The sequence below is a fragment of the Ornithorhynchus anatinus genome, chromosome 17 (genome assembly GCF_004115215.2).
Source record: "Ornithorhynchus anatinus isolate Pmale09 chromosome 17, mOrnAna1.pri.v4, whole genome shotgun sequence".
In the NCBI taxonomy this organism is placed as follows: domain Eukaryota; kingdom Metazoa; phylum Chordata; class Mammalia; order Monotremata; family Ornithorhynchidae; genus Ornithorhynchus; species Ornithorhynchus anatinus.
The window spans coordinates 29,416,202-29,430,736 of NC_041744.1; the positions used below are offsets into that span (position 1 = coordinate 29,416,202).

Genomic DNA, 14,535 nt, shown 5'->3' on the forward strand with positions numbered 1-14,535 from the left:
AACCATCACATTCTCTCATATGTGATGAGAGAATCTTACATGATCACATCTGACCCAGATAACACAAGATGGCCGATAGGGGCAGCCAGAGGTTGTAAAATACAGTATCTTTGAGGGGCTTCTCAGCAGGGTTGAAATTGCTCTTTGCTCATAAGCACGGGCTTCTCATGGTGGATATTTATTCATTTATTCATATTTACTGAGCATTTACTGTGTGCAGAACACTGTACTAAGCTCTTGGAAAGTACAATTCCGATGTATTAAAGCTTGGGCCTTTTTTCACTTGTTAAAATCAGGAACCAAGCATTTAAGGTAGGGAAAAGCAAAGCCTCAAAAATGACTGAGGATTGTACATTCCTCTTGTCTTCTGTCAAAACTCCTTTCTCTGTACTGTAGGCCCTAAAGGAAAGAAAACCAGCCCTCCCAGGGGAAATTCTCACCACTCCAACCCCTGGAAGGCACAAAACTTTCACTTTCACCATTCTGCACCCTGAGGAAACACAGTTTTAACTTACTGGTCCTCTGTCAGCAGCTATTTAAGCTTGGGAAACCCTGTGGCTACTGCCTTTTTGAAAGGGAATGAACTTCTATAAAGGGCCAGCACGCAGCTGGATGCCTCTCTTTGAAGAGAAGATGGGTCCAAAAGATAGGCTTCCTGACTATTTTAAAAGCATTCATGTTATAGAGTGATTTTTCTAGAACAATTGAAATATTTCATTTAAAAGTTGAAGAGTCAAATATTGAGATGGCCCATTCCTTTCTAAATTCTGTAGTGTCATTTGTGTTCAATTTAAAGTCAGTTTTGGCTGATATCCCTGTGATTTACAGAAGCCAAGTAGTCACTAATGTTTTTTTTTTTTTCTGATTGTCCAGTCAAATTTTTTGGTTGAGCAAAAGTAAACTCTCCGATATCCAAAATGATCAGCTACAGATCTATTTCAGAGACCTAAATATTTTGAATTAATGAGTGAAGAACAGATTATTCCAAGGTCTCCTTTGTGGTTATAAGCCTGGATCAGAAATTGAACCTCTCCGCTCATGCTCCCTCAAAACAGTCCCAAATTTGATAGTAGGCTAGGATCAGTTTAGACCATCTCAGGAACTGTCTGACTGAGAGGGGTGCCAGGTATTGTTCTTGGCTAAATACAAATTTAAATTTTACCAAGAAATGTCTATTGCCAATGTTTTTTTACTGATTTTTAATGATGTAATAAAATCTGATGCTTTCCTGGCTAAAGTTAATTAACTAGAACCCTAAAATGTAGGACCCTTCCTGTTTAGTCAACTCTCCATTTACACTAATGGAGTACTAAGCGCTTAGTACAGTGCTCTACACTCAGTAAGTGCTCAATAAATGTGACTGAATGATATGAGTCATTTCTTACCTCGGTTAATATATTCATTGAAAGTGAGGAAGGCAGTAAGACCCCCACCCCCCACCCCCCAAGTAGTGGAGGTAAGCTGCCCAAGGATTCAGGTAAATGATGGGAAGGTGAAAGGAAGAAGAGGCTGGGGAGAGGGAAAGGGAGGCAGTGAGGCATTCTGTTTTATGAACTGTGTGTTTTGGGTACAGTGGATGAGAGGATTTTTGAAACTGCCACTGATAATCCACACATGAGTTGGTGAAATACATAATCCACAGAAGAGTTGGTGAAATACATGCAGGTGGGAAGCACCTTTGCCACAGAAGGTAAAGTACCTTGGGAACTTTGCTTGATGGATGTTTACAGGCTCCTTAAATAGAGTGAAAGGCAAGCAGCAGAAATACATACCAGAACCACTGTTTTAAACTTGCATCAACCAATTCCCTCATGACATTGCATTTTTCCATTATCAGGCCCAGTTGGTTTTTCTCTGATATCTGAACTGGTTTCATATGGCATGTTGTTTGTGTGTATACAGTATAATAAGACATCTGCTGCCCACCAGAACTCATCTGTGCTCAGTGGCACTTTGCTGCTGACTGCTATTCTATTTATATTAATTGAACATGCTGCATTCTGCATACGCCACTGATTACCCTCATTTATTTTAGTTTCTAAAGACCTAGGATTTCACTGCTTGCCCTTACAGCATTGTTCTACTCATTTGGCTCTAATTAGCCTCAGCTAACGAAAATACATTACACCAAATCTCTTGTTAGCCACTGCTATTTCTAATGACATAATTTGTGAGTTTTGAGCACTTGAAAGTGGAGACCTTAGGAATTAAGTTACAGTATCTGCTGTGGGGTTGAGAAATATTAATTTCTGGATCTGGGTTCGTTTCCTTAGAGAAGATTTGTGATTTTTATTTAACTAATAAATACTGACATAATCGAACGGCTATCAGCAGTACCTGTGTCTGTCTTTTAGAGAAAGGAGTTGTACCTTGCTCAGCCAGGTAAGGAAATCCTTTAGCATTAATATGGTGATTTGGTGTATTTCTACTTAATTCTAGGTAATTACTTGGAACTGTTTTAGCTCTTTTCAGTTGACTGTGGTGTTTAGAAGAAATGATTGCAGTCTGTACCTTTAACAACAAAGAGCAGGCGAAAGGATGGATTACTTTAGCAAACAGGTGATATTTAACTTCTGAATTTTTCCTTTATGCATCTTCTTCCTTATGATGATGTCCTTTAACTCTGTATACTGATATGCATCTAACTTTCCATGCATTATCTCTTGTGAGAGAATTTACATCATAAGTTACTTGAAGACACAGAACATATTTATAAAGTCTATCCCCCACAAAAATTAGTATAGTGCTCTGCAAACAGAAGGCACCCAATAAATCTATTTTTAATGATAATGTTAGCTCTTTTTTTTTTTGAAGGATTTAAATCTCAGTAAACCAGTTGTAAAGATTCATTGTGGATTTTGAAGATTTTGGTGGGATTACCTGAAAAGTGTGCTTTGTAACAATATATTTAAGATCTAATGTATGTTTTTTCAATATTGAGTGCTTACTATGTGCAGAGCACTTTACTAAGCACTTGGGAGAGTACAATACAACAGAATTAGCAGACATGTTCTCTGCTCATTACACTCAGGTCCAAGTCCAAATAAAAAGCTTATATGGTAGAGATTCTACAAACCAAAACTGTTATTCGTAAAATGATGAAGGCTATGTTAAATTTGAATTCTTTCCTATCCAAGTATTAACACAATAAGCTATTGGAATAATTTTGTTTTCTGACTTAAGTAATCAATATCAAATACATAATAGAGACCTTTTATTGTTAAATTATAGCTTCAAGCAAATCTTTCTCCTTTTCTTTTGAATGTTTTGGCCTTTCAGTGTTTGCTCTCCTTATTGTTTCGTGTTTGGGTTTTTTTTTCCTCCGAGTTGGAAAAGATGTGGCCAACCTTAGAGAAATACCTTAAACGTTTTGCTCCCATGGCTTTTATTTTGAGTTAATTAAAGAAACAGGGAAGCTGTTTACTACAGGAAATAACTCAACTTGGGGATTTTGGTGGTACTATAAAACATGGGTGTACAGCTAGAGTCACTAGAAACTCTCAGTGGAATTTTTAGCCAATAATTCAAAAAATTGTATTCACTTTGAGCAACATTAAATTCCAAATTCTCTGCTCCTCCTATCCTTTTGCCTTTCCCACTGTTGTTGCATTTTTCTTAGGTAAATGTATGTGCTCTTTTATTCCATTTAGTCAGGTTAGCCTTCTTCAATATGAAGGATCATTTTTTCTATTTGATAGCCTGGTATTTTCTTTTTCACTTTAATCCTCATCTTCCACACTGGTGACACTGGGACCTGTTGCATACTGTGAAATACTTTACCCAAGACTGGATAGTTATTTGCCTTCTCCCTCTTGGTCCTCCAGGTCTCCATCCTACAACTTCTCATCATCAAAATTTCACCTCTTAAAATCCATCATCCACAATGAAGTATGCACTCACCAAAGGGAGATGATGCTATCATACCTCATTTCCCTTAATGCAACAATCAAAAACAGTGGGCCCTTGTGGAAAGGGCATGGGAGGTGATGACTTGAGATCTGGATCCAATTCAGTTGTTTCTCTTCCCTGTGACCTCTGGCTCCCCCATTGTCTTCTAATTGAACCCGTCCTATTTGACCTTTTCCCCCTCTTTGTCTTACCATGGTTGCTCTGATCACCTCCGCCCCATCTCGGTTAAACATTTCCCTTCCAGACCTTGTCATAGACCTTCTCATGTTGACACCCAGGAAGATGAGGAAGGCTGTGAGAGAATCCCTTCCACTTTGTCCTGTGGCTTTGGGGGGTCATGATCATCATAAGAATGGGGATGAGATTAGGTTAAATAATCTTTAACTGGCAATAGAGGTTTAGAGGATGATAAAAATACCCCTCCTTTTGATGACTATATAGTCTTTACATTTTCTCCCATTAGAGTAAATGTCAGAAGTTTCAATCCTCCTTTCTTCATAGACATTACATTTGTAACACTGACAAGGTGTGTTGTGGAAAGCAGGTGAGATTAGGAGAAATACATTTTGCTATTCACTCATCTATTCCACTTCCTGTTCATCATTCCATATCATTTTGCATTTTACAAATCACAGTTTAAAGCAAGTTTTTCTCAATTCAACTCCAAACGTTCCTCAACCTGTCAACACAATGCAGAACTCTTCTTTCTACACCAATTCTTGTAATTATATCTATGAACCTATTTATGTTCATTGCATGTTTGCCTGTCTTCTCTCTACTAATGATGTTTGGAGGCTGAGTTTTTATTCTTAATGTTTTTAGGCAGTTATTCAGAGCTGTGCATCTTGTCAACTATTTTTGGTGAAATTTGGTTTACTAGCTGGCTAACAAGGCAACCCTTCAGAGTTATTTAATAAAGATCCACTGTTTAAAAGTCATTGGGGTAAGTAAAAACTGAACTTGGAAAAATATACAATAGTTGACTCATGTAACAGATAATTGTTCTGCTGGAAAAAGTGTTAGAGAAGATGGATTTGAAACTGGAACAACCTTAATTGTCCTCAAATGGAAATACTGGCTGGTGAACTCTCAACTGAAAAGCAGGGATGAATGAGCTCACAACCTGGACCCTCAGAATATGGGAGGAAGGCTATAAGAGCTGATACAGTAGATGAACTCACATTGAATTCGGATTTCATTATGTCTAATAACTGTGATAAATACCAGTGAAGGATCCCTGCAAATTCAATCCAGGAAAATTCTCTGTATAGATGTGACTCAGGTGAACAAATGTGTTGTAGGCAACTAATCTACAATGAGCTATTTGTCTTATCCCTGAGGGAAGAAACAGTAATTTTAACCACATGTTTAGGTAACTTTAAGATATAGGGAAAATTAGCATTGTGATGGTAGCTTGTATAGAAACTCAGGTTTGTCAGATTTTTGCAGCTTGAAAAAGCTCATCTGAAAAAGGCATTGCTCCAGTTCTGGTGGTGAAAATTTCAACAAAAGAACCAGTTTCAATAAAGGAAATGATGCTGTTTTACGAGTTTATGAAGAAAAACCATTAAGAGAAATATGAATGGAAGTGGTCAAGTATTTTCATTTACAAGGTAACCAATCATTCTTAAACTCAGATTCAGGTGGCTTTCAAAAGAAAGATATTGTCCTAATTGTAATGGTATGATAAATGACTGTTAGCCCTCTAGTTGATGATATCACTAATTAAATATTTCCCAGGAAGTGTATTTCCAGAGATAATTCAAATATATTAGCAAAGGTAGAAGAAGCAATTAAATGTCTGTTTTCTTTAAACCATTGTCCTTGTTGAGAAAAATGGCTACCTTTGGACTATTGAGAAATCAGGAAAAAAAATTTTAAATAATCAATTCTTTGAGCAGCCCTGTCAATTTGTGATAGTTTTGGACCCTTTGAGATTGGGTAACTAAAAGTGGGACCAGAAGATGAGGGAACCACTTTTGCAGAGAGAAACCCCTGTGGCAATTTGAAGTAATCCTTTATGGATTGAATAGATTTACTGCCTTTGAAAAGCTTGCAGAGAGGGAAGTGCACAGTATGCATCTTTCAGCTTGTTGGTTATATCTGCATGATGCCCTGTTCATGCTGAATCTTTTAAACACCAAGAAATGTGAGTTTTGCAAAATGAGGCATGGTATACTTTCATCATCTGTTTGAAGTAGGGATTTTCATTCTTTTGACTGGAAGTGAAGAACTGATTCCCCTTCATTATGGGTGAAGAATTGCATAGACAAACACTTTTAGAAGAAGTGTTTTGGAGAAGTAGCGTGGCTCAGTGGAAAGAGCATGGGCTTTGGAGTCAGGGCTCATGAGTTTGAATCCCAGCTCTGCCACTTGTCGGCTGTGTGACTGTGGGCGAGTCACTTAACTTCTCTGTGCCTCAGTTCCCTCATCTGTAAAATGGGGATTAAGACTGTGAGCCCCACGTGGGACAACCTGATTCCCCTATGTCTACCCCAGCGCTTAGAACAGTGCTCGGCACATAGTAAGCGCTTAACAAACAAAATACCAACATTATTACTTTTAGTAGTGATACTGTATCTGAAACCATTATAGCATATGAGCATGTGTAAGTTTAATGCAGCTCACTGCAGAGAAATATTAAATATCCAAAAGTGAACAATCTTCCCCAAATCACTTTAGTGTAATTTTAGCACCAGTGAAATGCCAATTACCATTCCATGAATTCTTAGGTTCTAAACTGCCTTCACATTGGTTATCTCATTTTATCTACTCAATGTCTCTGTGAGGTAAGAAGCAGGTAAATTATTTCCAGGCCTATGCTAACTGGACTCAATTTTTCAAACATTCTCATTCTGGCATTCTTTTCCCTTCCCCCCCGCAACTGTGGATGCCCCGTAAGGCATTTTTCTAGGGCCCCTTCACTCCTCATTTTATACTCCCTTGGGAAGCTCATCTGCTCCCATGATTTCAGTTACCACTTAACTTGATGACTCCCAAATCTAACTTGCTAGCCCACACATCTATCCCCATCTGCAATCTCACAGTTCCTGTTGCCTGCAAGACAATTCAATATGGATGACCTGCTAGTATCTCAGGATCAATATGTCAGAAACTCAACTTCTCCTTTCCCTTCCAAATCTCCTCTTCTCCCTATTTTTCCATTGCACTTGACAACACCAGCATCATACCTGTTTCTGAAACCCGCAACTTTGGCATGATCCTTGATCCCTCATTCTCTTAATTTCTACATTCAGCTTATTGCTCAATTTTGTTGACTTTTTTTTTCTTTCACATTTTCTAGATTCACCTCTTCCTCTTTGTCCAAATGACCTCTGTGGTCTGAGTACTTATCATGTCCCAGCTTGATTTCTGCATCAGCCTCCTCACTGATCTCACAGTTTCCAGGCTTACCTTTCTTCCTTCTGTTCCTCAGTCATTTTTCTAAAACATCATTCTGCACATTGCTCCACACCTCAAAAACCTCCAATGGTTACATATTTTTCTCTATGTCCATCAGTCCATTGGAGTCACTTGATGACTGGCTTTAAGACATTCCCTCAGGGGTTTGCAGTAGTTGAGCAGTTTTCTTACAGTACTCTAGATTGCAAACTCCTTCTGGACAGTGATCGTTGGTGTCTACCAACTCTTGTATTTTTTTCCCAAGTGCTTATTACAGTGCTCTGAGCACAGTGAATTCTCAACAAATACCACTGATTGAGTAAATTGGCTAATCTACAAAGCCCACAATAGATAGGCGTCTTTAAATTACATTGTAAATTACTTATTTGTATTAACATCTGTCTCCACCTCTAGACTGTCAGCTCTTTGTGAGCAGGGAATGTATCTGCTAATTGTGCTCTCCCAAGCATTCTGCAGATAGTCAGCACTCAATAAATACAGTTGATTGCTGGAAACCTTTGTGCTGCATAAAAATCAGCTCTCTTCCTCTTCTCAACTTTCTACTCCTAATCTGCCTCAAGGAACATTTTGGGGGATAAGTTTACCTTCTTAATGTGACTTACTCTCACCAATTTTGCTTTCAATCCTTAGCTTTGTCCTGTCTAGCATCTTCTCCCCCTTCAAAATATCCAAAGCACAGCTCTCCCCCAAATCCACCTTTTAAAGCAGAAGAGGATTTAGAGGCAATCAGGTAATAACATTAATGAAGGACTGTGACTTTAATAAATGCCTAGAAGAAACACTGTTTTTTAATGACTGGAAGTTGATATGAATATATATCAAGGCAAAATGAAAAGGAATCAAGTGCCTAACAAGCATTGAAAGAAGGAAAAACTTTACAACAGAATTGAATCAATTTTAACATCACACTAGCAGGGGCACAATTAAGAAAATATTTGCCGAAGAGGAGTCAATAACTGAATACTGGTAAAATATATAGAGTAGTAGTTAAGTAGTAATGGTGGATGATAATAATAATAAAATAATAAAATGTTGGTATTTGTTAAGCGCTTACTATGTGCAGAGCACTGTTCTAAGCACTGGGGTAGATACAGGGTCATCAGGTTGTCCCACATGAGGCTCACAGTTAATCCCCATTTTACAGATGAGGTCACTGAGGCACAGAGAAGTTAAGTGACTTGCCCACAGTCACACAGCTGACAAGTGGTAGAGCTGGGATTCGAACTCATGACCTCTGACTCCCAAGCCCGTGCTCTTTCCACTGAGCCATGCTGCGGAAGGTATTTTTAATATGTATTCCAAAACTGTAAACATGCTGGAGGAGTCATGTCATCTTCTGTCTTTTAATTTCTATATCGCTTCTATTCAAAAGCTCTCTAAAATTGAATAAATGAACTGGCATTACCTTAAACTTCATGATTTGGAAGAGTATGCTTTCCCCACAAGGCACATAACAGGAAAAGTATTACCTGTAGCTTTGGAAAATCATTGGTTAGTTTACAGCTCTTGGGAATAGCTTCTAGATAGCAGGAATTACTTTCTATAACTTTTGGGTCCTTCTGTTAGGTCAGATGGATGACAACTGAAATGTTCATCACACTAACCGATCATTCTGTTCTGATTATTAATGGTTCACAACAGAAGGTCCAGGCACTCTAGGGATGAATTTCTTTGAGTTTCTCTTTTACCAAGGACCAAGGCTGCGGCAGAGTTTTGCCCAAGCACATTAATCAAAAGGAAAAAGTTTTCACAGAGTTTATTTTCAGAGGTTTAGTGTCACAGTTCTGACTGAATTGATAATCTTAATGGGATATATTTGGAAGTGGTCCAAATTCTAATTTTGGGAATTGAATTGTTTTAGTGATTAAACAAAGTAACTGAGGTCATCACCCTATTAAATAAGATATTTCATGAATGTGATTAATTATAATCTCAATGTAAATCCTTTTGATTTAAAGATTAATGTTGATTCTTTGCTTTGAATTTACTGTCCATTTGTTTTGTTAATTAAAATTAAGGTAGAAGACAGATCACTCTAGACCGTCTTCAGGATTTTGATGCTTACTCAGTTAAATAGGATACTTTTTTCATTATTGCATTCAGAAGTAATGGATTTGATATTACTGTATTCTAGTGCATTGTTCAGACAGTGGGAATAGGAGCTTTTTATTGCCATGTTAATTGATTGCTAAGGCTGTCTACATCACTTCCTATCACTTGTAAATGCCCATATAATATTTTTGTCTTTTAGAAACACTGCAGTTTTGTCCTAATTCCTTTGTCTCTTGTGTCCTTATTCTGTTTCTTGTATGATCTCTCTTATACACATAGGCATATTCTTACAGAGATAATCTTGATGGAAAAGAAGGATTTTAAGCAATGATGCTCAATTTCACAATTCCCGGTTCACAATATGTTGAGGCATTTAGCTTATCTGCCTTAAAATATTCTATGAGTATGGGCAGTTGATTATCAGCAAAGCTATTATTAGGTAAAGCCCATGGTCTATTCAATTGGAAGGAATAATGTGTTTTCTTTATTGACAAACTTTCCCTGGCCATAGATCTATTATCTGTATTTCTACCTTTTCCTTCTTTATGCCTAATATTTCCCTCTAGGGATCCATGGAGAACACCGCACTTCTGAATTTATCCAAACTCTTCTTGAACTTACTGATACTTTTCTGCCTTTGTGATAACTATATAATAATAATAATGGTATTTAAGTGCTTACTATGTGCCAAGCACTGTTTAGGCACTGGTGGAGATACAAGGTAATCAGGTTGTTCCACACGAGGCTCACAGTCCATAACTGCAGCACAGAGAAGTTGTGACTTACCCAAAGTTACACAGCTGACAAGTGACAGAGCAAAGATTAGAACCCATGACCTCTGACTCCCAAGCAGGTGCTCTTTCCACTGAGCCACTTCCTTCTGAGTGAGTTTAAATGAGGCAAGCATGTTCCAGAGAAAGGTATTATCTTTTGAAATTATTGTTTGGATCACATTTTTATAATAATGATGCTGATTTTAGTATGTGCCAAGCACACTTTATTAAGTACTGGGATTGAGGTAAGATAATCAGGCTGGACACAGTCCCTGCCTATGTTGGGCTCAAGGTCTAGGACAAGCTTAATGCTAAGTGCCATCCAAATCCAAGCTTTGAAGATCTATGAGCTAAACAAACATTAAGGAATGGCAGCACTAAACCTGCCCTCAACCCCCAAGTCTTGCTGTCAGCTTGTTTGCCTGCTTAACCCAGTCTGTTTCAGGCTTCTCTCACTTCTCCCCTCCTCCTCCCATCCTTATGTTCCAACTCCAGTTTTGGAGTTAGGGACCAATAAGCATCTTGAGAGGGGTGTTAGCGAGGAAAATGCATGCCAGCTCTCTCAGGGAGTAACCATACAAACTTCAGACAACTCAGGAAGCATTCTTATGACCTGTACTCAGTCTAACATTTTCCTACTGTGCTGAAATGTGACAGAAATGTTAGGTACCAAGACCCCTTTTGTTAACTTGAAAACAAGGCTTCTAGGCTTTGCACTGTAAAGGAACATGTGGGATAGGTTAACTTTCTATTTTTTTTTCAGCTGACATGCACTTTGCCTCATGTAAGCATATTCCTTGTGTTCCAATTCAATTGGAATGAATGATTTCATGACTTTTCCCATGGTGATACTAATAAGTAGCCTGACTATAAATCTGGCATCCCAGACTGGGATGCCTGCCTTGGAGGTACATCTTTAATGGGACCATATGAGGTTGTGGGGGTTGGGGAAGTTGTATTCCACAAGTGCTTATGGCTGTGTACTTCTCGAAAGAATCTGGTAGTCATTTTGGCTCCTAGGAGTGTAATTCTTAGGAATCCTTGAGAGGAACCAAGATTGCTAATAACACTGCTGAACATCACTCGAGAATATGGTCGTAGGCTTTGTGACTTTTCCCAGAGTCAGCGGGATATTTGGGAAGGTGGCTGACTTCTCAATAGGATAAACTCCATCCATCCATGGGAGTAGAGAGCTAAGCTCTCCTGGTGGGACTGAACTGAGGAAAAGGGTTGTTTAGAGCTGACTTGTTGGCTGTGAGATTCTTTTAACTAGACTCCTAGCAAGAAAGATCTGCATGTGCCTATGTGTTTCTCTCTACCTAAACTACACCTGGAGTAAAAAGGAAGTTAGTGTGGATTATTTTGGTTATGATTGTAACCTGTACATGATTTTAGGCTCTACCCTGTTTTTCATCTGTTCTCAAGCAAAGTTCTCAGGCAGCATTACGTCTATTCACATGGCCTGGTAATCAGTTTTTCAATGTCAGAGTATTGTAAATACTTGTTAGCAAACCTGGTCTCTAGTATTCTCTGTTGTCATCTTTCCCATTTGTTTTAGTTAATTCCTGATTTTGATCTTGTCATATGGGAATTTGGGTTCAAGAATGGCCACTTGGGCCCAGACAGAACTTTCAAATGGATCTTTGTTGGAAATTCATATTTCCATATCTTCTTTTAGTATCCTTAAACATCAGAAAGCTGATAATGGTCTTGGTTTGTGATTATACAGCCAAGCCACCCCAAACTCTACCCAATGAAGGCAACAAATATCAATGGATTCTAATAAACATGCACTGTGTAGATTCCCGAATTACACCTCCCGAAAACATTTGCCTCAGCTTCAGATATCTCCAAAGATCCAACTTCTTCCGGGAAATCTTTCTCAGTACTCCAAGAAATGTCAACTCAACCACTTCCTAAGCACCATGTCACATAACACTTAATGTTGAGATATTACCACTGCCACATATAACATAATAATATTGATTGTGGTATTTAAGTGCATACTATGTGTCAAGAACTGTATGAGAGCTGGGGTAGATACAAGATGATCAGGTCCCATATGGGGTTCACATACAAGTAGGAGGGAGAACTGATATTGAATTCCCATTTTGCAGATGAGGGAAGTGAGACACAGAGATATTAAGTGACTCCCCCAAGGTTACACAGCAGTTAAGTGGCAGAGGTGGTATTAGAACCTAGGTCCTCTGACTCCCAGACCCATGCTCTTTCAATTAGGTCAAACTGCTTCCTTTATTCTCCTCCCACTCTAACTGTAATTATTTTTTCTCTCTCTCAGTAGATGATAAAGTCTTACATTGCTTTTGATTCATTTGCAGTCTTCCCAGCACTTAGTACATTGAAGCCAACACTCAAAAGGTATTAATGGTTTGATTAAAATCCAGGTTATTAATCATAATACTGGATGGGAAACTTTTTTAAAAAAAGTCATTTAAATATACAGGGTCTTCCTTTTCCTGTTCAAATATAAATTGTTCGATAACTGTTCTTTTTTTTTTTTGTATCCAGTTTAGTTTAATTTGTGTAGATGTATAACACATGCTTTTTATAATAATCTCTACTCTGTCCTTTTTCTATGTATGATTTTAAAAATGAGTTAAGTATTCTTGTATCTCATTGGAAGATATTGAAGACTTGAATTGAGTATTCTTTTGACACTTATTTTTTGTACTAAGTTTGTAAATCAGTCTATTTAAATCAATCTAACATTTCATATTAATGGCTGTCTTCCCCTCTAGACTGTAAACTCACTGTGGGCAGGGAACAAGACTGTTGATTCTGTCATATTGTGCTCTCCCAAGCCCATAGTACAGTACTCTGCACATATTAAGTGCTTAATAAATACAAATCATTGCTTGATCTCCATGTCATTTGGTACTTTGGCACTTTTTTGGTGATGTATCTTGCCACAGTATTCATCTTAATGGTGGTTTGTCAACCTAGGGTGACTTAAGGTATATAAAGTTGCATCCCTTCTGTAAGAGGATAATCCTACCATTTGTATTAGACATTTGTGCTAACCACTGGAATGACCACCTGGTTATCTTTGAAAACAGTGGAGAATTGAATGCCACGACTGAGATTGCACTGAGAGATCTGGAAGCTGGATTTGGAGGACATTTCCAATTGACTCAACATACAAACCCATGTGCCTGTACTGTTATACCATACTTTCTTCCAGTTAAGGAGGTATGTATTCAGGGTGTATGTGTTTTTTAGGAAGGACTGTTTTTTAAAAGAACCTTTTGTCCCAAATATGATCAAGCCAAGATGAATGCTAAGTGCCCAACTAAAATTAGTCTGTTTTCAGCTGTTCAGGGTAAACAAATTAGGGGCATTATGCTTCACTAACTCCAACCTTAAATGGGAATTCTGCCTTAATACCTTGAACCCATTTTCTTCAGGGAAAAGTTAGATGGGAACTGATTTTAAATGACAGCTGCTTGAATGACCACTACAGGTGGAACTGTGACTGCAGCAAAGACTATTAGAAAAGCCGTCTCTGCTTTGAGACCCAGAGAAATGGGGAGAAAGACCCCTTTGCCACCACTTGAATTTGAACCCTATGCATCTAACTATCCTGTCCCTGTTCCCTACTCTTCTGAACTCCAGACTGAAGTGTAGAGGATATGAGTAGGCAGGGAAGTGGGAGCCAGGAGCCAAGAGCGCTTACTGGTTGGGCATCCCTTCGACTGAGGTCACAAAAGCAATCTTCAACTGTCCTTGGGACAGCTGAGTGGAGTTTCTCCAAAAGCAACTACACAGTCTGGCTGGTTGGACCAGAAAATTGTATTTTTGATGATTTCCTTCCATTCAAGCTCCCTGCTCCTGTCAGCTCTGCCTCCCCACTTTCTGCTTGTCCATGTCCCTTTAGGGCAATGCCCAGAGTTCAAGGAAGCTGCTGGCAGAATTAGGAAAGTTCAGGGCCCATATCCCCTAAGAGCAGCAGCTATCAATCTTCTGGCAGAGAGACAATTTCCTGCTTTGGTTGTATGAGCCCAACCTAACATTTTTCAACCCAACATGCTGACTTACAACAAAATGGTCTAGTGACAAGAGCCCTTTCATTAGTTTTCAAAGGAAGCTGTTAATGTTTGTGTGGTTAAAAACCAGAATCCATTAAATTTATTTTTATTTCTACAACCTGCTGTCAGATTTGCGTCATGCAGATGGGAGCATGAAGGTTCTGGGAACTGGATTTTTCTTCTAAGAGTACATATTTACAGGATTTTTTCCCTTTCTGCTTCATTCGTCTCCATTTTCCTAAGTCTGGTCCATAGTTCCTGCTTAGTAAGACCTTTGCCAACTAATCAAGTAAGCGAAATTTAAGAGGCAGAATAGGAATGAGACCTTTAAC

General features: G+C 38.5%; 1 long non-coding RNA gene across 2 annotated transcripts in view; it reads left to right on the forward strand.

The window, feature by feature from the left end:
• The window catches only part of LOC103170101, a 51,220-nt gene extending 37,859 nt beyond the window's left edge, over nt 1–13,361 (forward strand). The window contains exons 3-5 of one of the 2 annotated variants that reach the window (XR_003765559.1): nt 2,440–2,559; nt 4,732–4,852; nt 13,235–13,361. This is a non-coding gene — a long non-coding RNA (uncharacterized LOC103170101). The remainder of the gene's footprint in view (nt 1–2,439; nt 2,560–4,731; nt 4,853–13,234) is intronic. The other variant, XR_003765560.1, reaches the window with a different exon arrangement.
• Nucleotides 13,362–14,535: the final 1,174 nt, after the last annotated feature.